A 24,599-nucleotide genomic window follows, 5' to 3' on the forward strand; every position below is an offset into this window, starting at 1 on the left:
ACTTCAGTCCGAACTTTGGCATCGGAGGTTTGCCCACCTTCATTACAAAGCTCTACCCGATGTAAGACAGATGGTAACAGGGATGCCTGAATTCCAAGTAGAGAAAGAAGGTGTATGTCCGGGATGTGCCGAAGGAAAGCTCAAAAGGGGACCATTCCCTTCAAGTCAAAGCAAGACCTCTGATATATTACAATTGGTTCACTTAGGCATACCTGAGGTTGGGATCAAGAGGGAGACTACTACACCATATACTCCTGAACAAAATGGTGTGGCAGAAAGGAAGAACCGCGCAATTATGGAAGCTGTCCGGGCCATGCTACATGATCAAAGTCTTCCTAAGTTTCTATGGGCTGAAGCTGCAAACATTGTCGTATATGTACAAAATCGATGCCCTCATCAAGCATTGGGTTCCAAGACTCGTGAAGAAAAATTCACCGGTAAGAAACCTGATGTTTCTCATTTTAAAATTTTTGGAAGCCCTATATACTTTCATGTGCCGAAAGAGAAAAGAAATAAATTGGGAGCATCTGGAAAGAAGGGAATTTTCGTGGGCTATGGTGAAAATACTAAAGGCTATAGAATCTATGTAGCCAGTCAAAGGGAAGTCATAATTAGTCATGATGTCACCTTTGACGAAGATATGGCTCTCGGCAAGGTGATCAATCTTCCGACTTTGAGGAGCTCTCAAGAAGCCGACACCAGGGAACGGAAAGAAAAGGATGATGAATCAATGCCTGATGTAGAAGAACCCATGGATCCGATTGATCCTCCTCCATATGAGCCTTCCTCTTCTAGGAAGAGGCCTTCATGGCTTAAGGGGTTACTTGATGATGTTGAAGGACATGCTGCACCCTGAGGAACCTTTCGTGAAAGTAAGAAACCTAATAGGTTTCAAGGATACCTGACCATCATGAGCACGATCATACAAAATGAGCCTTCGCCATTCTCAGATGCTGTCAAGCATCAAGTATGGAAGGATGCTATGACCGAAGAATATGAGTCTATCATAAAGAATGATGTTTGGGAAGTAGTTCCCAGACCCCAGGACAAGACTGTTGTTACTTCCAAATGGCTTTACAAGATAAAGCATGCAGTAGATGGAAGCACGGAAAAGTATAAGGCTCGTTTTGTTGCTCGAGGTTTCTCCCAAAAGGAAGGTATAGACTATGATGAGATATTTGCACCTGTTGCCAGATATACGACCATCCGCTCGATCATAGCCCTTGCCGCTTCACAAGGATGGAACCTACATCATATGGATGTCAAGACTGCGTTCTTGCATGGCTCGATCAAAGAAGAGGTCTACGTGGAGCAACCCGAAGGATTTGAGATTTATGATCGAAAATCTCATATATGCAGGTTGAAGAAAGCTCTCTATGGGCTGAAGCAAGCACCCCGAGCATTGTATGAGAGGATCGATAGCTACTTGATGAAGCTGGGATTCACTAGGAGTGAAGCCGATCCTAACCTTTACTTTAAGGTTGAAGATGACAAGCCTCTCATACTGGTGTTGTATGTGGATGACCTCTTTCTAACAGGTGCAGACCCTCTCATTCACAAATGTAAGAGGGAGCTGGCCTCTGAATTTGAAATGAAAGACCTAGGACTGATGCACTACTTCCTAGGACTTGAAGTGTGGCAAAATCTAGGAGAAATTTTCCTATCTCAAGGAAAATATGTGGTGAAGATATTGGAAAGATTCGGAATGGTGGACTGCAAGCCTGTAACTACTCCGATGGAGCTTGACTTCAAGAAGTTAAGCGGTAGTGCTGCTGGACCTGTTTTACGAAATGCTACCGAGTATCGGCAACTCGTCGGAGCATTAATGTTCTTAGTGAACTCCCGTCCAGATATATGCTTTGCAGTCAACACGTTGAGCCAGCATATGGTTGAACCCCACCACATACACTGGATTGGTGCCAAGAATCTGCTGAGATATCTTCGTGGCACTATCTCTCATGGATTAAGATACACTGCCGGAGATGTGAGACTACTTGGATATACTGATGTTGATTGGGCAGGCAGTGTGGTGGACCGTAAGAGCACTTCCGGGTGCTGTTTCACCTTGGGATCTGCTTCGATATCCTGGATGAGCAGGAAGCAGAAGTCGGTGGCTTTGAGCACCGCCGAAGCAGGATATATTGTTGCTAGCATAACCTCGTGTGACGTAGTCTGGTTGCGAAAGCTCTTCAGTGAGCTGTTTGGATTTACATTGGATACCACTGTGATTCTCTATAACAACCAGAGGTGGGATTCAATTATTGAGGAATCCCGTATTCGTCGATTGCTCCAGCAGATAGACATCATCTTGGATATGGTAAGTTGATGAGAAAGGAGGCTCCATCGCATTAAGATGATGTACAGGTTGATACACCTTGTCAAAGTGCCGAGGAAAGATCTAATCTGTGATTTTCCCAAACGACTTGGAGTCGGTAAGAAACCCTTGTACAAGGGTCCTGCATGTTGCATACATTGAGCTCTGGGAGCTCTGAGGGCTTGCAGTTATTACTGGAGCAACATACGACCACAGGGTGACTCACCCTCCCCTGGTGGTGCACACTGGAACAAGATGATTCGCTCTCTTGTGGGACAAGATGATTCGCTCTCTTGTGGAACAGGATGATTCGCTCTCCTGTGTAGCAGGATGATTAGTTCTCCTGTGAGGCCTGGATTGATGTGTTCTCCATGGTGATTGTAGCAGGATTGATGTGTTCTCTTGTGAGGCCTGGATTGATGTGTTCTCCATGGCGGCCTGGATTGATGTGTTCTCCTGTGAGGCCTGGATTGATGTGTTCTCCATGGCAATTGTAGCAGGATTGATGTGTTCTCCTGTGAGGACAGGATTGATTAGTTCTCCTGTCGAGGCATCCTACCCATGCAGTCTGGGACTCATGGGAAGTACCTCTCATTTGATCAATGAGCAGGGAAATGAAGTTAGGGACCATAGTAGTACCGATAGATGCATCGTTGTAACTACCATACTCCCTACGCTAGGATGACCTCCATTGATCTGGGATCAATGATACTGGTCTGGGACCAGTGGTAGGAGTTGTACCATACTATGACGCTGACTTCGGGTCGGTTGAGACTGGTCTGGGATCAGTGGTACATACTCTGACACTGACTTTGAGTCAGTGGAGGATGATATTGGTCTGGGACCATTGGAGTTGTACTCACTATGACGCTGACTTTGGGTTGGTTGAGACTGGTCTGGGACCAGTGGTACATACTCTGAGACTGACTTTGAGTCAGTATGATACATCCTCGATCATTTCTTCTTCTTCATAATTCGGACAAAAGCAGAGTAGAACAGAACAATGCAAGAGCAGAGCAGAACAGAACAAAATAGTACAGATCAGTGTAGGGCAGAACAAGACAAAGCATAACAGGCAAAATAGAGCAGAGCAGGGCAAGGGTCAGGCTGTACAAGGCAGTGCATTTGATGGATGAATAGTAACAACTGATAAACAGATCGTAGATGAAGTTCTCCATGGTTGAGAGGGAGTGTTAAAATTGGCAACCAAGGAAAAAATTCATGTGGGTCATCTTATTCATGGCTAATAATATTTTTATTAGATTCCTCTCATCGAGAGGTGTAGGATTGATATAAAGATCATCCAATTCTGATAAGTATTCATGGAGATATGAATTTATTTTGATTATGGAATTATTATCAAGCCGACCTACAACTCATGTAGGCTCAGAAGCCCAACAGTCGCATCTATTCACCCACCAACGTTGTGTATAAATATAAGAGGACTTTTCCTCATTTAGACTCACTCATCTCATCACATCTCTCTCTCTCTTCTACGCAGATATGAGTCTCTTCTCTACTGCGCTGAAATGGGTCTCTCTCTCGCACATGTGAAGCCGGAAGCTGTTGAATTTGAAGCTGCAACTGCATAAGTAAAGATTGACTTGCGTGGCCTAGAAGATCTCCTCTTTGGAACTACGTTGTAGGTTCATCTGAACCTCCTTTGAAAGCCGCAACTTTTGGTGGTGGAATGAAGTCAATCCGACGAACGGTTTGCATGATATCGACTGCCCTAGTTTGAAGCCGGAAACTGCTGAAACTGAAGCTGCAACTGCAGAAGTAAAGATTGACTTGTGTGGCCTAGAAGATCTCCTCATCTGAACTGCGTTGTAGGTTCATCTGAACCTCCTTTGGAAGCCGAAACTTTTGGTGGTGGAATGAAGTCAATTCGACTGTCGGTTTGTGAGATATGGTTTGCCCTAGTTTGATAATGAAGCCGCTAATGCTAATGCTACTGATCTAGGGTTTTCTACTGCTGATATGAATCAGATTTATTGTACTATTTCTCTCTGCTGAATTATTAAAGATAAAAGAAGATTTGATCAAAGGGTTTCCCCACACATTGTGGGGTTTGTCCCTGGCTAGCCGCCACATCTTGTGTCTCTTGTCTTGGCTTGTTTTCTGTCGATCGTTTAATGTTCTATCTGCACTTTACTTTATGTACATGTGATTGCTAATCGGTGGAATATAATAAGAAAAAGAAGTAAACTGTTATAAGCATAGAACATACCATAACTTAACACTTCTATTCTCTTCTCATCCAAAGAAACAAGGGAATTTAGAAACTATACCACCTCCTCCCTCAATATCAACAAAAAGGGAATCCAAATATTAAATTGCCTCTACCCTCAATATCAGCGAGTGAAGATTGGTCTCTTCCCAAGTTATCCAAGGCTCCCGAGACTACTATCTCACCCACAACCTCTAGGGATCCTAAGAGAAAATCCCCAACACTTACACATACAGACAATGTATGACACCACACATACACCTACACACGGTGTACAACATAACGCATACACCTCCACACGGTGTACAACATAATGAATACACAAATCACAATACAACGAATACATAATTACACATGACACAGTACCACATCCACACAACATAACATGTACCCATGTACACAACACCATATGTATAGCATGTAGACAACAAAAAATATCACACCCAGAGACCACACTATCTCTAATAGGCAACCTTTCCTCTAGTGTCTTTCCCATGCCATACTGCATGCATCCACAACTCAAGTCTCAGGTCTGTGGCTCTTTCTACTATCCATGCTTGTCCCAAGATGTTGCATATCGCACTGCTTTAATTTTGTTGATATATCCTTTAGCATTTCCTGTCATAACATAAACATAGGCATAGTTATAAGTACATAATATCAAAATTATATCCTCATGATACTATCCTCATAAGTCTTCCAGGGCTACTCTTCCCACTTAATTCCTCATAAACCAAGAACCTTTCATGTCATTCACATTTATAAAGCAATCATTCTTCCACAAAAATGATCCCTCACAACCTAGCATAATCATGATCACAACACAATTACCAGTATTCATAAGGTCAAAGTTAAGAGAACGCCCTTTATCCGTGCACAACATGCACAACATTGAGAACAACAATTTCCCATGTTACCCTTCTCATGATTGTCTTGCCTGTTGAGAAATGGTAACAAGAAATTCCAGGTTAATTTGTCCTTGAATTAAACTGAGAATTAAAATCGAATTCTATTCTCATAGCAACTTGTAAATAGTTAATTAAGTTTAATTAACTTAATTATCATAGGAATTTCGAGTTGGAAGCCTTCCCGAAGTCATGTATATGTTCTCCTTATATTATATGGGTCCAAGATGAGTTAATTGTGAGTTGTAATTAGATAAATTAGTTTACTGAGTTAAGTTCAGTTAAATTAGTTCCAAACTATTTAAGGAACTAATAGTGAGTTAATAGTCAGCTGGTGCAATAATGCATTAACTAGTGCTACTCCAGCTAACTGAAGATTCCCTCATCAGAAACTCATGCATGTCAATTCTGAGAAAGACCCAGTTGAGACTAGAGTGCAGGAACAATGTACTATCAGTTGTATAGATCATGCATGCAATCAAGAACTGAAACTTGAATGGATTGCACAGTTTTGGATGCACTAGCCTCCCACTAATATGGGTTGATCAGCCATAGGAATTGTGCAAGGAAATAGGGACTTGGAGAGTTGCAAAATTGGCTAAGTGTTGGCCAAGAGTTTGCTTGTGAATTGGAGATTGATTTTATTGAGTGTTGGGATTATTCTTGAGAGAACAAGCATTGTATTATCTTGGATTTCTGATATATGAAATACAGATAGTGGGGTTTCGCACTATGGCTTTCCCATATATTTATTGTGTTATGTGTATTTGATTATCTTCCTCTTGTCGATTATTGTTTTCATCGATATATTGGCTTCTGCTGAATGAAAGTAGAAGTAGATTCTTGTCTTGTGCTTTAGTAAATTGCATGAACTTGTGAATCTAGATGATTTTCTACATGGTATCAAAGCTGAGAACAATATATCAGAGGAGATTTCGAAGTTTTGAGTTCAGGGTTACAAGTGAAATTTGAATTTGCATTTCATACTTCAGGGTCGGCAGATGATGTTTTATGGTTTGCGGCTTGAGTATATCTTGGAAGGCAGCTCGAATTTTATAGCTTGGAGGGACAGAATGGAGGTTGTGCTAGAATATAATGGCTTGAAGGAATTCATTGATCAAGAATTCCATGAGCCAACAACATCGGATGCACAAAACTTCGCCGAATGGAAGAAGTGTGTGGCGAAGGTGAGGCTGATAATCCTTGAGAGAATTCGAGACCACATTGTCTCGAGTCTCCATGGAAAGGAAGCTCCATATGCTATGTGGAAAACATTGACGGACTTGTATCAGAACAATAATGACCAAAGGAAATTAGCACTTAATGACAAACTTTGAAAAATTAAAATGGAGAAAGGTGAGACTATTTTCAAATACTTGACCAAGTTCACTCAATGTCGAGATGAACTTGGAAGTGTTGGAATCACGGTTGCCAAGGAGGATATGGTGAGTCTTTCTCTTCTAGGACTCCCAAAGAGTTGGCATAGTTATCAGGACTCTGTCAATGGTCGGGAGAAACTGCCAGATTGGGAATGATTGTGGTCGAATTTGATGCAGGAGGAGATCAGGAGGAACACCAGGGATGGCTCTTCATCAAACACTGATGATGAAGAGAACTGTGCCTTAGTGATTAAGGTGAAGAAGGGGAAAGGGAAAGCTTCCCATTCCAAATCATATTCTTATCATGGAGGTAAGAAGAAAGACATGACGAAAGTTAAGTGCTTTCATTGTCATGAGTTGGGCCATTTTGCTACAAATTTTCCACTCAAGAAGTCCAAGAAGAAGTCCTCGGGAGGAGCAGCAGGTGAGGCTTTGACCTCTCAATTCGAATTGGAATTTTCCCTCATTGCATGCATGGTGTCATCAATGATGGGAAGTGTATGGTACTTAGACAGTGGAACTTCATTCCACATGACTAGCGACAAAGAGTTATTTAGTGACCTGGAGGAGAAAGATCTCCAAATGCATATCGAGATGGGTGACGATGAGAAGTATAGTGTTACTGGATTGGGAACAATTACTTTTCAGAGGGAGCATGGGGCTCCACTCACCTTGAAGAATTTTATGTATGTGCCCGGGTTGAAGAAGAACTTGGTATCCATTGCCATGATTGAGGATAGAGGCTATGATGTGATCTCCTCGAAAGAAAAGACATTCCTTCGACACATAGCCACGGGTCAAGTAAAGAAGATAGGGATTTAGGTGAAGAATCTCTATAATTTGGAGGTAGAGGAGTGTGATGCTTTGAGCTCAAAAGAAGAAAGGGTGTAGATCTGATACGTTGGCGAGTTATGGCATAGACGATTGGGCTACTTGCATCATGGGGCTTTGAATATATTGCAGCAGATCTCTACCTGTCTTCCCAAAGGTACGCTTGAGAAAGTTGATACATGCAAGGGGTGTAATTTGGGAAAAATACACCAAGCCTTCCTTTGGAGACAGAGACAGTCGAGCAGATTATATTCTAGAGAGAGTCCATTCAGATGTGTGTGGACCATTCTCGACAGCATCCACGACCAAACACATGTATTACGTTATATTTGTTGATGACTATTCTCGTAAATACTGGATATTTTTCATGCAAAAAAAGGATGAAACTTTCACAAAGTTTTATGAGTATAAAGCATTAGTGGAGAAAGAGTCGGGAAAGAAGGTTAAATCTCTACAGAATGATAACGATGGTGAGTATGTCTCAAACAAGTTTAAGAACTTATGTGCAGTGGAAGGGATTAAACGGGAGTTGACAGAACCCATAATCCTCAACATAATGGGGTGGCCGAGAGGAAGAACAAAATCATAGTAGGGGCAACAAGGGCAATGTTGCATGATCAGGACCTACCACTACACTTGTGGGCTGAGGCATGCAACACAACAGTTTATGTTTAGAACCGTAGCCCACATCAGATACTTGAGATGAAGACACCAGAGGAGGCTTATTCCGGTAAGAGGCTAGATGTTGGTCACTTCAGGATTTTTGGGTCATCAATATATTTCCATGTGACCAAAGATGCATAGAATAAGCTTGAGCCGACAACAGAGTTGGGGATATTTGTGGGGTACACTGATACACCTCACAACTATCGGGTGTACATGCCAACCAGTAGAATGACATTGATTGCAGGGATGTCAGATTCAATGAGGAGAAGGCCATGTGAGTTTCCCTTGAGAGGGAGCTTCAGCTACATGCAGATGAGGAGCTTTTAGCTCCTAAGGTTGAAGAGCCTCAAATTGATGTGGAGTAGCCACATGTAAAGGATATGGGAGTGGAGACATCCACTTAGAAAGAGTCTTCCAGAGAGGGAAGAAAGTGCACCAAAGAGGTTGACATATTGTTGGATGATGCACAGGAGAATGTGGGAGCACCCACTTCTTAGCGCAGGCAGAGGAGGTCACCTAAGAGGTACACTGGATACATGGATCTTATGGGTGAATGTGTTGTGATAGAGCCATCTTCCTTTAAGGAAGCAGTGCAGCAGCCAGTTTGGGTTGATGCCATGGTGGAGGAGTATGACTCCATAGTTCGTAATAGTGTTTGGGATGTGGTCCCAAGACCAGAGGACAAGTCAGTGGTGAGCTCTCGTTGGCTTTACAAGGTAAAGCAAGTTGCAGATGGTAGTGTGGAGAAGCATAAGGCTAGATTTTTGGCCCATGGCTTTTCACAAGTAGAGGGGATTGACTATGATGAGACCTTTTCTCCTGTTGCAAGGTACTCATCAATCATATCTATATTGGCACTATTAGCACAGATGGGTTGGAAGATCCATTAGATGGATGTGAAGACAACCTTCCTTAATGGCATGATTGAGGAAGAGGTGTACATAGAGCAACCTGAAGGTTTTGAAACCTTTGACCGTGAGTCACATGTGTGTCGGCTCAAGAGAGCGTTGTATGGGCTGAAGCAAGCACCCCATGCTTGGTACACCAGGATAGATAGCTACTTCACCGGGTTGGGCTTCATGAAGAGTGAAGCAGATGTGAACCTGTACCACATAGTGGTGGAAGGTAAATTGTTGATCATTGTACTTTATGTTGATGATATCATACTGACAGGTGATGATTAGTTGATCAAATCTTGCAAGGAGGACCTTGCAAGAGAGTTTGAGATGAAGGACATGGGGCTCATGCATTACTTTCTTGGCATGGAGGTATGGAAGGGAGATGGGGAATTGTTTGTGTCTTAGGGCAAGTATTCCAATGAGATACTCAAGAGATTCCACATGGAGAGCAACAAACCCATGGAGACTCCTCTAGCAAGTAATTGGAGGAAGGAGGATGCTACTTCAGGGGAAGTAGTGGAAGCTACTATTTACAGGCAGCTTGTGGGTTCACTCATGTACTTGGTGAACACACGACCGAATATGTGCTATGCAATTAACCAACTTAGTCAAGCGATGGTTAGGCCTACCAAGTTGTATTGGAAGGCAACAAAGCATGTGTTGAGATACCTCAGGGGCACTTCTCAGTATGGATTATGGTACAAATGGATAGAGGGAGTGAAGCTTCAAGGCTTCACCAATGTAGATTGGGTAGGGATTCCATCTGATAGGAAGAGCACATCAGGAGGGATCTTCAGTATTGGGTCAGCAACAATTTCTTGGTACAACAAGAAACAGAGATCGGTTACACTCAGTTCAGCAAAGGCAAAGTACATGGTTGCGAGTCAGGCAGCATGTGAGGCCATCTAGATGAGGAAGATCTTGGTTGGTTTGTTTGGTCAGTAGATGGATCCAACTGTGATTTACTGCGATAATCAGAGTTGTATCAAACTCTCTAAAAATCCAGTTTTTCATGATCGGTCCAAGCATATTGATATTCGATATCATCATCTCAGAGATTGTGTATTGAGGTAGATTATGTTGTTAGAGTACATTCCCACAAAGGAGAAAGATGTTGACATTTTGACAAAGGCATTGTCAATATGTAAATTCGAATTTCACAGAGACAACATCAGGGTAGCTGATAATACCTTTCTCGTTGAGAGGGAGTGTTGAGAAATGGCAACAAGAAATTCCAGGTTAATTTGTCCTTGAATTAAACTAAGAAATAAAACCAAATTCTCTTCTCATAGTAACTTGTAAATACTAATTAAGTTTAATTAACTTAGGAATTTCGAGTTGGAAGTATTTATGAAATCATGTATATGTTCTCCCTATATTATAAGGGTCCAAGATGAGTTAATTGTGAGTTGTAATTAGATAACTCAGTTTACTGAGTTAAGTTCAATTAAATTAGTTCCAAATTGTTTGAGGAACTAATAGTGAGTTAACAGTCAGTTGGTGCACTAATGCATTAACTAGTGCTACTCCAGTTAACTAAAGATTCCCTCATCAGAAACTCATGCATGTCGATTATGAGAAAGACCCAGTTGAGACTAGAGTGCAGGGACAATGTACTATCAGTTGTATAAATCATGCATGCAATCAGGAATTGAACCTTGAAGGGGTTGCACAGTTTTGGATGCACTAGCCTCCCATTAATATGGGTTGATCAACCATAGGAATTACGCAAGGAAATAGGGACTTGAAGAGCTACAGAATTGGCTAAGTGTTGGCCAAGAGTTTGCTTGTGATTTGGATATTGATTTTACTGAGTGCTGGGATTGTTCTTGAGAGAACAAGCTTTGTATTATCATCTTGGATTTGTGATATATGCAATACAGATAGTGGGGTTTTGAGCTGTGGCTTTCCCCAAATATTTATTGTGTTATGTGTATTTGATTATCTTCCTCTTGTTGATTATTGTTTTCATCGATTTATTGGCTTCCGCTGAATGAAAGTAGAAGTATATTCTTGTCCTATGCTTTAGTAAATTACATGAGCTTGTGAATCTACAGGATTTTCTACACTGCCACTGTCCACTTACCTCAATGGAGCCAACTAGCCCAATTGGTTGTCATATTCTTGCCTTGAGTTTCCCTTTATTTGTGCATCAGGCTTTATCCAATTCTTTCCACTGCATGTTGCATTTCATTCATCTCTCCTCGAGCTCCATTATCTTTCCTCTTTCCCAAACCAATTCCCAAGACCCTCGAAACATAAAAGGAATGATAAAGAAAACAAGGAAAACCAACAACAATACAACCTGTCAGCCTTGTTGGCAAATGGCCCAAAAATGGATCCAAATATGCCCAAAAGTCTCCAAATTTTCTTAAGATCATCCAAAGATTGAAATAAGCGCAAAAGGAGAGCCCTTGGAAGGGCGGAAATACACTATCGGGAGGCAAAAACACTTGAAAACCATACAAAACCATGTATCGGAGGCTTAAACTCAAGAAAGCACAACATTCATTAGATTGGGCCGATCAACGACCCAAATCTAAGCGGCAAATCACAATCCGAACAAGCAAGCAGCGACAATTGGTGCAAGACACTGCCGATCAGCTATCGCTAATTATCGGATCGACGGGTCGCATCGGCGAAGGCTATCGGCGATTACAGGATGGGTATCGTGATTGTGATCAGCAATTAAACGTGGACTGTTGATCAGGCACGCAGATCGATAGGCCACATCGCATCGGCAGATCGCAATCGGAGAAACCTTAAGGAGTGGCACCAATGCGATAAGAACCGGACCCGACGACATTATAAGTGTTATTTTATAATATTTCAAGTCCGCAGGTAAGCCTGTTTCAATGCATTTTTGTGTATTTTTGTTATATAATGAAATACAAAGGGAGTAGACAACGCAGCTTGCCCAAAACAAATAGAAACATCATGGGGCATCGACAACGCTTAGCCTAAAAACAACAGAATCGATTATGGGGCATCTCTAGCATGAGAGAGCTCCCTGCCAACACAGCAAACCACCTAAATGCGGTTACTCTTCTGTCAAAAGAAGGAATCTCCGAGCCCATGCTTGCCTAGTCACGGCATCAAACAGTTAAGGGACAGAGAGAATGATTAAGACTCTGAGACTTTGAGAGCTCAGGAGCGTTGTAAAGGGCCTATAAATGGCTGAAAGTAAAATGTAACAAGGGTTCAACTTCTGGAGACGATAGAGACTTTGCTACTCAAGCGTCTCATCTTCATTCATTAGCAAATATAAACTTCTTTTGTTGTTATATGTTCAATATTCCATTTTCTCTTCTGTTCTAAGCTTGCACTTGAACATGTTGTTCATGTTTCTTCTGTATCTAATGCCAGATAACTGTCATCTTATCTCTGTGTTGATAAATTAGATTTGCAAGCTTTTTTACTGCCTATAGCTAACCATTCATATGCGTTTATATATGCATTTGCCGGTACAGTCAGTATTCTCATTTGCTGCCTGTAGCTAGCCATTCATATGTGTTTATATATGCCTCTATTGGTATAGTCAATATTCTCCATCTATTCATTGAATCTACAAACTATTGAACATTATTGGTCTAAAGCCTTGTAAGCTGAGGGTGTTCATGCATGTCTTGAGTAAAAACAAAGTTGAAATGGTTATCTGGCTTGATCCAAACCATCATTCATTCCAATAGTTCAGAGAACAATATTGAAGATTATATGCTACCAGGCATCTCCGAGCTACAACCTAGGAGATTTTCCTGGAGTGATAACATAATTGGCGCCATTGTCGAGGAGAGGAAACTGAAGCTCAGCTTCCCTGGGAAACGCCAGAGATCCAGCTTTGATGATAGAAAAAGTTTGGGCACTTTTTGGGTTGTAATCATCTATCTGGCGACTCCACTTCATAGTTCTAGCTCAGTTTGTGAGGCATACTCAGAGAAATCCTCAGAAGTCACAAGCCGACCCAGTACCTGACCCTGAAAAGATCATCAAAGAAAGAAAAGTATTGCAGAAAGGAGCATCAGGTTCAGGTAAACCTAAACAATCTCCTATATCTCTTCAAGAAAATCCTGCAATAGAACAAATACATGTTGAGAGTATAGCATCTAATACTAGTAGTGAAGAAAAAATCTCAGAAATTCATAAAGCTCCTTATTCTTTATGTTCTCCTTTTGTTGTAAGCCCAAAGGCAACTTCACCTCCTATCCATCATACTCCTTTAGTCTTATCAATCACTCCTTAGCCCTCTGTCATTCAGACTTCCAGTACTCTTCTAGCCACCACAGCTATGGCAGGTCCACAAGCACCTACCAAAATGGAAAGAATCATAGCTAGTAGGTATGGACCTCTAATACTGCCCACTCCTTTGAATGCCATGCCTACTGGAGAATATCAGAAGTATATGGCTAAGTTCACTGGGACTGAAGGTGTTACAGCTGAAGAACATCTTGATTCATTCTATAGCTATGCTGATAACCTAGACATTAGTGAAGATGATGTCTAGATGAGAGTCTTTGTCCAAAGCCTAGATGGAGAGGCTAGAAAATGGTTCAGAGAACTGACCCCAAGATCTATAGCAGATATTGAAGCTTTAGATGATGCATTTATAAAGCATTGGGGGGATAAGAAGGATCTCCTCTACTAACACACTAAGTTTGGGAACTTAAAGAGGGAAAATGGTGAGTTGTTGTCTGATTTCAATAAGAAATTTAACCGCATGTAAAGCAAGATGCCAGCTGAAGTAAAACCCACCACTACCTCTGCTAGACTCATCTATGCTAGTGCCTTTGATTCTGAGTTCTATTTACTGTTGAGGGGGGGGGTGATGTGCTCCTTTGGCTGATATCCAGGATGCACCCTTGGAAGTAGAATCAAACATCATAGTTGCTGAGAAGCTGAAGGGAAATGTTGATAGAAGAAGACAGAGGGGCGAATATTCATCACCTTCAGATCCCGAGATCGATAAAATGACCAAGATGATAGAGTCATTAGCCTACGAGATTTCCAAATTAAAGGCTGAGCAGCACACTAGAAAAGGAAGGGTTCCTAATACCTTTGCTCCTCCAAATCCAAATCCATATAGAAGGGCAAATGACTAGTTGCAGATCGTGCAAAGAAACAAAGATGCGAATGAAGACCAAAGGGTGAAGACCCCTTTTCAAAATGCAGTCACGGAGGAAGAGCAGTTTGAAGAAGATGATGAGATCGATTGTATGGAAGACAAAGGCAGTGCCCCTTTTTTTACCAAAGCTGCCTATGAAAAGTCATTATTCAATGACCAGATCAGCCAAGAGTGGGATGGTGAAGTTGTTCTACAAACTGAAGATCAGCAAAGATATAATCTGAGGTCGAAGATGAATAATGCCAAGGAAACCCCTGTTCAAAGAGCTGATGTCCCTACAGTACAGCAAGCTAATAAGCAGAAGCAACCGGCAGTTGATCCCATCATCCTCAAAGCTCCAACTCACGAGGTAAGAGGCCTTGACAAGTCTCCTTCTCCCTTCAGTTTTCAATCAGAAATTCAGAAGCTAAGAATACCTATGCCTCTAATTGAACTAGTGAAGAATGAGTCCTTCAAGACATCTATCCTCAAGGCCCTTGAGCCTAAAGCCATCCAAGCCTCCACTGACTATGTAAATCTGCAAGATGACCAACCAGCTATTATTCTCAGCCTAATGATTGAAAATTGTGAAGATAGCTCCCCATCATTCTATGTCTCTCTGACTATTCATGATAAAATCCTTCACAATTGCCTTCTAAACACTGGAGCCAGCCATAATCTAATGCCCAAGGCTGTCATGGATAAGTTGGGTCTTGACATTACCAAGCCTTGCCATGACCCATTTTCTTTTGACTCTAGAAAGGTGAAATGTTTGGGATTAATTAAGGACCTAGCCATCACTTTGTCTCAGCTACCCATGAAAAGCATGATGATGGATATTGTGGTAGCAGATGTGCCCCCCAAGTTTGGCATGTTGCTTTCCAGAGGCTGGATCAAGAGATTAGGTGGAACAATGAAAAATGATATGTCCTATTCTATTGTCCCAGTTTTTGGAGGTGAAAGCAGGAGGTTATACAGAGAAGCTCAATTGACTTTACCATCAGTGATGAGAGGAATCCCACTAATCATCCCATCTATGCTGTTGACACTGATTTTGGAGCCTGTTTTCTTCAGATTTAAGAATCTTAGTTGGCCTCTACGCAGCTTAAAAAACCAGTTTGCCAGATCACAGAGGAAGAAGGCCCACAGATTTGGGACATGTTCTTTGAAGGAGATTACTCTAAAGAAGCTGCAGGGGCAAGTGTAGTCCTTGTGTCCCCCACACAAGAATGCATTGATTCGTCTTTTATATAAACTTTTCAAGTCACAAATGACACAGCAGAGTATAAAGCAGACCTTATTATTCAGCAGGTGTACAAAACCTTCCAAGCAAAACATCCAAGGCTAAAAGCATACAGAGATGAGGTGAAATATAGACCATCTCTACCTAATAATGTCAAATGCTGGAAAAAAATTTAAGTAGATGATCAAATTAATAGGCTTTTGCAAGTCTTTGATGAATTTGCTAATATGCACATTGACCAAGAAAAAGAAACCTTTAATAGAAAGGCAAAATGGGTCAATTTTCAGTTTGGTGACTGGTTTCTCAAAAGGGATGCATTAAAGGAAGGAGGAGATGTTTTTGATGGCCCAGTCAATGCGCTATTCTTCAAACTTTATTTCAGTTAAGGCTTTCAAGCCTTGGTATTGTAAATATGTTTTTTCAATTTTTTATTTCATGCTAAATAGACTCCATGCCCAATGCAACACTAGGAGGAAGATTTGATTTGTTTTTTGCAAGAAAGGCATTGTTCTATAGTTCTTGAAACCTCACAAGGAGGCTTTCATCCCTAGAAGGAGCCAGTGTTAGCCTTGTTGGCAAATGGCCCAAAAATGGATCCAAATATGTTGCAAAGTCTCCAAATTTGCTTAATATCATCCAAAGATCGAAATAATCGCAAAAGGAGAGCCCTTGGAAGGGCGAAATTACACTATCGGGAGGCAAAAACACTTGAAAACCATAAAAAACCATGTATTGGAGGCTTAAACTCAAGAAAGCACAGCAGACGTTAGATCTGGCCAATCAACGACCTAGATCTAAGTGGAAAACCGCAATCGGAACAAGCAGGCAGTGGCAATTGGTGCAAGACATCGTCGATCAGTGATCATCGTTTATCGAACAGGCGGGTCGCATCGGCGGAGGCTATCGGCGATTACAGGATGGGCATTGCGATCGGCGATTAAACGTGGACCGTCGATCGCGCACGCAAATCGATGGCCCACATCGCATCGGCAAATCGCAATCGGAGAAACCTTAAGGAGCTGCGCTAATGCGATAAGAACTGGACCCGACAACATTATAAGTGTTATTTTATAATATTTCAGGTCCGCGGGTAAGCCTATTTCAATGCATTTTTGTGTATTTTCGTTATATAACGAAATACAAAGGGAGCAGACAGTGTAGCTTGCCCAAAACAAACAAAAACATCACGGGGCATTGACAGTGCTCAGCCCAAAAACAACAAAATCGATTATGGGGCATCTCTGACACGAGAGAGCTCCCTGCCAGCACAACAAACCACCTGAATGCGGTTACTCTTCTGTCAGAAGAAGGAACCTCCGAGCCCTAAATGGAGATGGGAGAGACTTTGCTACTCAAGCGTCTCATCTTCATTCATTAGCAAATATAAGCTTCTTTTGCTGTCATATGTTCAATATTCCATTTTCTCTCCTGATCTAAGCTTGCACTTGAATAGGTTGTTCATGTTTCTTCTATATCTAATGCCAGATAACTGTCATCTTATCTCTGCATTGATAAACTAGGTTTGCAAGATTTTTTATTGCCTGTAGCTAGCCATTCATATGTGTTTATATATGCATCTTTCGGTATAGTCAGTATTCTCATTTTCTACCTGTAGCTAGCCATTCATATGTGTTTATATATGCGTCTGCCAGTATAGTCGGTATTCTCCATCTATTCATTGAATCCACAAACTATTGAACATTAGTGGTCTAAAGCCTTGTAATTTGAGGGTGTTCATGCATGTCTTGAGTAAAAACAAAGTTGAAATGGCTATCTGGCTTGATCCAAACCATCATTCATTCCAATAGTTCAGAGAACAATATTGAAGATTATATGTTACCAGGCATCTCCGAGCTGCAACCTAGGAGAGTTTCCTGGAGTGATAACACAACCCACAAACAAAGTAGCATGGCCGTGCACAAAACACAATCAGAACCACAAATCAAGCACAAACAAATCACAAAGCATTAAAGCACAAAACTTTCAACAAACACCATGAATCAACACCCATGGTTCCTAGTGATTCCAAAGGAAAGCTCAACCTGAGCCTTCTTCAAGATTTCATGGTAGTGTATTTTGCCATGCAATTCCTCGCATCATACTTCCATAAACACACAACTGTCAATGCATAAATAAATATAATAATATAACCGTTACCTTACCCTGTTGTACCAACACGCTACCATGCAACTGAACACCTGCACATATCATCTCTCAAGGAATTCCAATTCCATTGACAAATCCAGCTATACCTGTAAACTAGTTGTTATGCCTACATTTGATCAATTGTCTTCCATGTAGCTTCCTCGACCCCAAAGTGTTTCCATGCATGTCAACTTACTCTACTGCTTGGTCCCAGAACATGGGCTTCTTCCACTATAAGGTGCATTGAGGCTCTACTTAGAACTCTCCCCCTAGTTCCACTTCCACCTCAATGATGGATACATGGTGGCCTGCCTATCCATTATCAATTGTTGCATAGATCTGGGGAATACTCTAACCTACATCCCCAACTGTTCGCACCTCTTTCATATTGTAGATCTGAGGCTGCCAGACATCCATTGTGCCATTCTGATACAAAGGGCAATCCTTCCTACAATAATCTCCACCACAGGTCCAACAACGCAATGGTTCTCTCACATTTCCTTTATTCTGTTGCTCCACAAGTTGAGACCCATGTCCTATCTCAACTACCTTAAAATTATGATGTGGAGCCACATTTTCCTTCCCACCTTATATCTGCTTTTCCCTTTTAGACTGAGGGTGGCTATATTGGCTTTCAGGATCTTCAAGTAATTATGAAATCTTAAAAACATCTTCATTCCAAGAGGCCATGCTTCTGCATCTTCTAATTTCCTCATCTCTCCATCGAATGTAGGAGGCTTGGATTCCTTGAATATTCTGGCAAATATCCCTTTTCACTCCTTCTATAAGGATGATGGCAGCAATGATGATGATGTCTCTTAGAAACATAACTAGAATAAAATCTAGAAGTTCTACCCCTTCTGTCAGGTGTATCCAAATATCTACCACCTATGACTATATCATCTCTGTCCATCATGTGTCTTCTCTGAGACCTGCTACCATATGCTCCATTGGTCTTCTCCTCCTATCTACCTCATGATTGTTCCCCAGTTGTCCCTGCTTCTGCAAATTTGTAAGGCTCTTAAGGATCATTGTATTAACCTCGACTTGTTTTTCTTGAGTTCTAGAAAGTATTTCGCATGCCTCAATCAACCTCTCATTTCCTGTCTTGCAACTCACAAATTTTTCCTTCAAGCTTCTTCATTGTATCTGCTATATCAAGAGAATACCCCTTCTCTTTTCCGCTCAATTGATCTCTCCCATCCTACCAATATCTCTTCAGGCTTGTACGGAGAGTCATATGAATTGTACTCAATATTTTTCTCTTCATCCCTGTCTTTTATTGCCCTAAAACATACCATGTTTGATAAACCATATAAAAGACATAATCAAAGTCATACCTCAATGTATCTCAGGGGAGGCTATTACATCTGCACAAGTCAGTCCAGATTAGCACGATACATAATAATATCAAGAACTTAGCCGCAATAATGATAATCATCATTGATATGACCGCAATGCATATAACAATAAGTTAACCATCACGTGTGACTAACCGATGCTCGTGCATATAACCACACTGATTAAATAACATCTTTGACGCATGTGTTGAGCCTCCAAAATGTCTTCACGATGTCATACACTTTCACCTTCATTCCCACTTTATTGCCTCGTTTCATCACCTTGTCATTACATTAGCCTCCATTTTCATTACCATATGGGTTCATATTTGTATTTTCCAAAGTTATTAGTTTCAAGTATTTAAAGTGAATTTATGATTAAAAGTTAGAAAAATGACATGTATTTACTTATACCTAATGGTGGAACGAGTTTGGTGACATGTGTAGGTGATTTGGAAGCTTCCAAGACACTCTTATGTGGCCTCCAAGGTTCAATTTCGAATTGTCTTCAAGATTGGAAGGAGAGTTGGAATAGGAGTCAAGCATATCTCATGGAGAAAATTCATGGATATGTGTCTAATTGGTCGAGACTTTTATGGATTTAAGGAGAGAATGGTGGAAGATGTAATATTGGAGAAGTTCAGAATCATGGAAGGAGATGTAACATGAGGATGTAATAAGATAAGTTTGTTCTAGCATAGCATTTCAATTCATGCAAGTGTGTTGTAATTTTCGCAAAGTGTGCTTTAGATTAATGATTTCAATTTCTGCAAAAGTGCTTATATTAGTTATTCATTTCTGCAAATGTGTGCTTTTAGTTCTCGCAAATGATTTTTACTTCCGGAAGTGTGTGGTGTGATTTATTGCTTTCTAGAATAGATTTATTTTTATGTCGATTTCCATCTTTTATTTAATAGATTAAGATTTCTCTTTCGAAATTGGAAACCAATCTCTAGCACATATGGTGCACGTGTGCCTCGCAAGTCCACGGACCCCCGAGTCGACAATTTATGTTAAGGAATTTAAGAAATTAAATTACCTCTACAACATGTAACCACAACAACAATAACGTGACAGGCATGCATATAACAACCATTAACTATCATGCCTACATGCCAAACATATAAACTTTCATGACGATTTGCTTTTACCATGAGGTCCACTGCTACAACCTCGCTTTGATACCAATTTGTAATTACCCCTCCCACATTTACCCGCTTCGATAAGATCTTCAGGGTAAACATGAGTTGATTTCTACTATGAAATGACTCGACCTCCAAGTTCTAGTGATGGAAGTGGGGCCTATAATCTGAAAATTCATTGACATCCCTCAGATACTACAAACCACTCAAGAGCATGACAACCACCCCAAGTGATCAATCCCTGAGATGGAACTCTTTTTCACTGAATTAACACCTCAACCACACCTTTGACACATTCTGCATGCGGTTATGAGGCTCCAACTGCACCCATAAGCCTGCTTGCATGCGGTTATGGCAAAAAATCCCTTCTTTTGTGCATGCGGTCGCAATATCTATGTCACTTTTTCAGGCAAGCCTCTGGACCACTGCCTGTAAGTTTCCAGAAACATAAATAACATGATAACAAAGCTATTCAAAACATGAACAAGATTTTGACGAAAACATGCCTAGTACACGATAGACATTTTGTCAAACACATGATAAACATATAAGCTACAGGCCTTGAATGCATATATGACCATAAAGTTTTGAACCTCATCTAATAATCACCAAGAGGGTTGAATGCCCTCTCAATATAGTTGCAACAACACTTGTTAGCCCATGCATTCATAAACCATTCAATAAACTATCAAATCATGAACAAGATCCATAGCTAGAGCACATCATATAACTAGCATATAACCAAAATAGCAACCAAGAAAAATCATCCATAAAATCCTCATAATAACAAGTACTTGTGCTCATTAATTACATTAGAATAATAACCCATATTAACTTATGTAAAAGCCAACCAAGTTAGAGATTTCCATACTCATTTCCCTCTCAAGATAGCTGCAACAACATTTGTTAGCTCTATGCATTCATCAACCATTCAATAAACTATCAAATCATGAATAAGAGCCATAGCGAGAGTGCATCATATAACCAGGTATATAACCAACATATAACCAAAATAGAAACCATGACAAATAAGCCATAAAATTCTCATAATAACAATTACTTATGCTCATTAATTACATTAGAAGAATAGTCCATATTAACTTATGAAAAATCCAACCAAGTTAGGGACTTCCACGTACCACCCAACCATAGATTGGGTTGAACCAAATATTTCTTTCAGCCAATCATCTTTTTTCCATATTCCAAGCATGAATGCAGGATCTCATCGTATAAACAAAGACATAATCAAATAGGGAATCCAGAGGTTAAACCACCTCCACCCTCAAGCTATAGTGATCTCACCTAAACCAATCCTAAGATCACAAAACAAAACCAAGCTTGGATGCCTTAGAATTCCTTCACCATACCTTGAGGAATTTTCCTATCTCCACCCACTTGTTGAGGGCTTCTCAGAGAAAACCATTTCCACCCCCAACCCTTGGGATTTTCTTGAGACCACCTCACCCGATTCCAAAACCTTCCAGCAATCCAAAGCTCAACCAATAATGAATCCCATCACACCATGGCTATCCAGAAAATGGAAAGGCAAGGCTGAAACCACTGTCAAACCAAGAAAAAACCATGCCAATGACAACAAATGAACCAAATAAACAAATGCATGTACCATGCATTCATACCTCAGCTAGGAAATCACACATGCAACCTATTACCTACAAAATCCTCTTGTTGAAGTTGTTGATCCAACCTTCTCCTTGCGCTCCCTTGATTTCATTTGCTTTCTCTTTGCTTTCCTTTCCTTGTCATTTGTTTGCTTGCTTGCTCTCTCTCTCTAAATTAATCCAAGCTAAAACTGACAAAATTTTCAAACTATTTCTTTGATGCCTTTTTATTATTGATGTCCCCTTTTTTCTTCATTTTCCTCTAATTTCCCTTACATGCAAATTTGTGTCTCTTCACCTTCCTTTTCTCATATTTTCCTTTATTTTCATAAGTAAATGCCAATTATTGGCTATTTTCCTTTGCCAATTTCCTTAGCCATTAATAAACTGCAAGTGATGCCCACTATGATGTTTTCCCACCATTCAGCTTGGAATACGTGTCCCAAGAACTTGGTCTTATTTTTATTTACATGTAAAATTGATCAGGGGTTGTTACAAGGGTCGAGGTTCTGGGTTATCTTTTTCTATATCCAGAAAAAATATACGATTACTTGATATCTCAACAACTTCCACCCAAAATTTGAACCGTAAAAAAATAGAGAAATATATTCAAATAAAAAATCTATCGATGCACTTAGAGATCACACTATCATCAAGACTCATATTTCACCAAGTCAAGGTTATTTCGATAGGCACAACATCAAATAAATTCACGAAATGAAACAAATTTGTGAATAAGTCACCTAGAGGATCTAATTGAGTGCTAACTATTAAAAATTTCCTAAACGACAAAGTGAATTCATGTCTCCTCCCATGATTACACACATTGCACCAAAGAGACTACAGGTCATTCGAGCCTCCCTAAAAGGTTTATGATCATTATAGGGACCATAAACATTTATGTATCTAATGTCCACGTCTAGTTCATTTGTAACAAAATCAATCACTATATGTCAATAAGAACTTAATAAAAGTGAATTCGGTAGATTAGGTCACAGATCCGTAAGAAAAGCACCCGACCAGCCTTCCAAATCTAATGAGAAGAAAGTCCAAATCCTACTCGAAGGTTTTAAAATCAAGACCGCATAGGCACCTGACGACATAGTTCCTCTAAGCATAATAACATCCAGGTTGTTGGCTCTATTGAGCAACTTTAGGGCCAATTTTTGGGGATTGGCTCCAAACCCCTTAATATTCAGAGACAAGACTTTCATTCCCCACCCCCGCCATGGGAGTGGACTTTTCTCTAAGAGCCCTAGATATCGTGGTATATTTTCCATTAAGAATGTATTTCCTAGCCTTAGAATGGTCCTTAGAAAGTGAGTGTTTGCAACCGACGTGACTGATTAAAGGAGCATACATGGCTAAATGACCAGATCCTAAAATGTCTTCACGAGTCAAGGAAGATGAATGGAGAGCATACTTCTTAGTAGGGAAGCCATAAGCAATAGAGGCATATTCCAAAGAATATACAACCTTATAATCTACAAAAGGGTGTTTCCTACAAGAGTTATACAAAGAGGTGGAAGCATAAAGATCAATCAGACCAGGAAAGGCATAATTTTCCTTGATAAGTGATGGAATTTTAGAGAGGGAGAGATACTGAATAGAAGGGACCAAATATGTCACTATCAGGGATGTAAATTTGGAAACTTTCCCATGCATATTACCGTAATGATAAATTTTATCATTATTTTCAATAGGAAAGAACGAAGGGGGTTCAAATTGCTTACCTAGAGAGGGAGAAAAAATATCATCTACATCTTCGACTTTTGAAACCAAAGGCTCCTTCTCCCTTGATCCAAGGCCTCGATCTCATGGTAGGAAAAACAACAGAAGGACATGTTCCAATAATTAATCTCTTGATTTTGAACCACCCCACTGAAGACCAATTCAATATCCTTAAGGAAACCTTTGCTAGGGTTGTTCTCTACCTACACGCACGCCACCTAGCGATCCTAGCTCAAAAGGAAATTTCCTCTAGACAAAAAAATTAACCAATATGATTTCCTATGCCTTCGAAAACTAATTTGTTCCAAAATGGAATCGACAGACTTGGGAGGTGTCCCAAACTTTTTTCTTTTACACAAGGCTATGAGAATCATTGAAATCCATGTTCCACTTTTGAAGAACCAACCCAGATTTTCCGAAACACCAGCCAGAGGATAGGAGATTCTTTGTTTATGATTTATTGAGGATAGCACAAAACCAACCTTCTGGCAATATGTGGAATTGTGGAGAAAAACTTACAACAAGAGCCCAATTGGCATTGATCCAATGTTGCAAAGAACAAGGTTTCACCACTTTCCCAGCAAACTGGTCAACCAGAGCCCTATCCATAAGATGCGAAATTTATGAAAGGGGAATATCATCCCCTACTACCATTCAAATTTCTGAATTTTTTCATTTCAGAAGCTTCACATGACACACATTACAATTAGGGTTTGCTTTGTCCAGAATTGGAGCATGCTTAACATAAGGACTCAGGCCTGAAATCTCAAGATATTGTGCATTATTTACATGATTCAACGACGAATTAAATAGGTCTTTAGGAAAGATATTCATTTCCACCATTGGATGAACATGAGGTGAAACTAATACGCAATCCATTTCGGAAACAAAATCTTCGTGGGATGGGAATGCATGCCCAGTTAAAGAGCTATCATTGCCCTAATTAAGCAGTTCCTAGTCCATATTAAAACCCAAAAAGAAAACATCGATGAAGACTTGAACTGAGATGACTGACATGGAAACCAAGAAGTAGATGTTAGAATATGGCAACAACAAA

The sequence above is a fragment of the Pinus tabuliformis genome, chromosome X, assembly GCF_031772625.1.
Source record: "Pinus tabuliformis cultivar Carrire ecotype Pingquan chromosome X, CPIR1, whole genome shotgun sequence".
Taxonomy (NCBI): Eukaryota; Viridiplantae; Streptophyta; class Pinopsida; order Pinales; family Pinaceae; genus Pinus; species Pinus tabuliformis.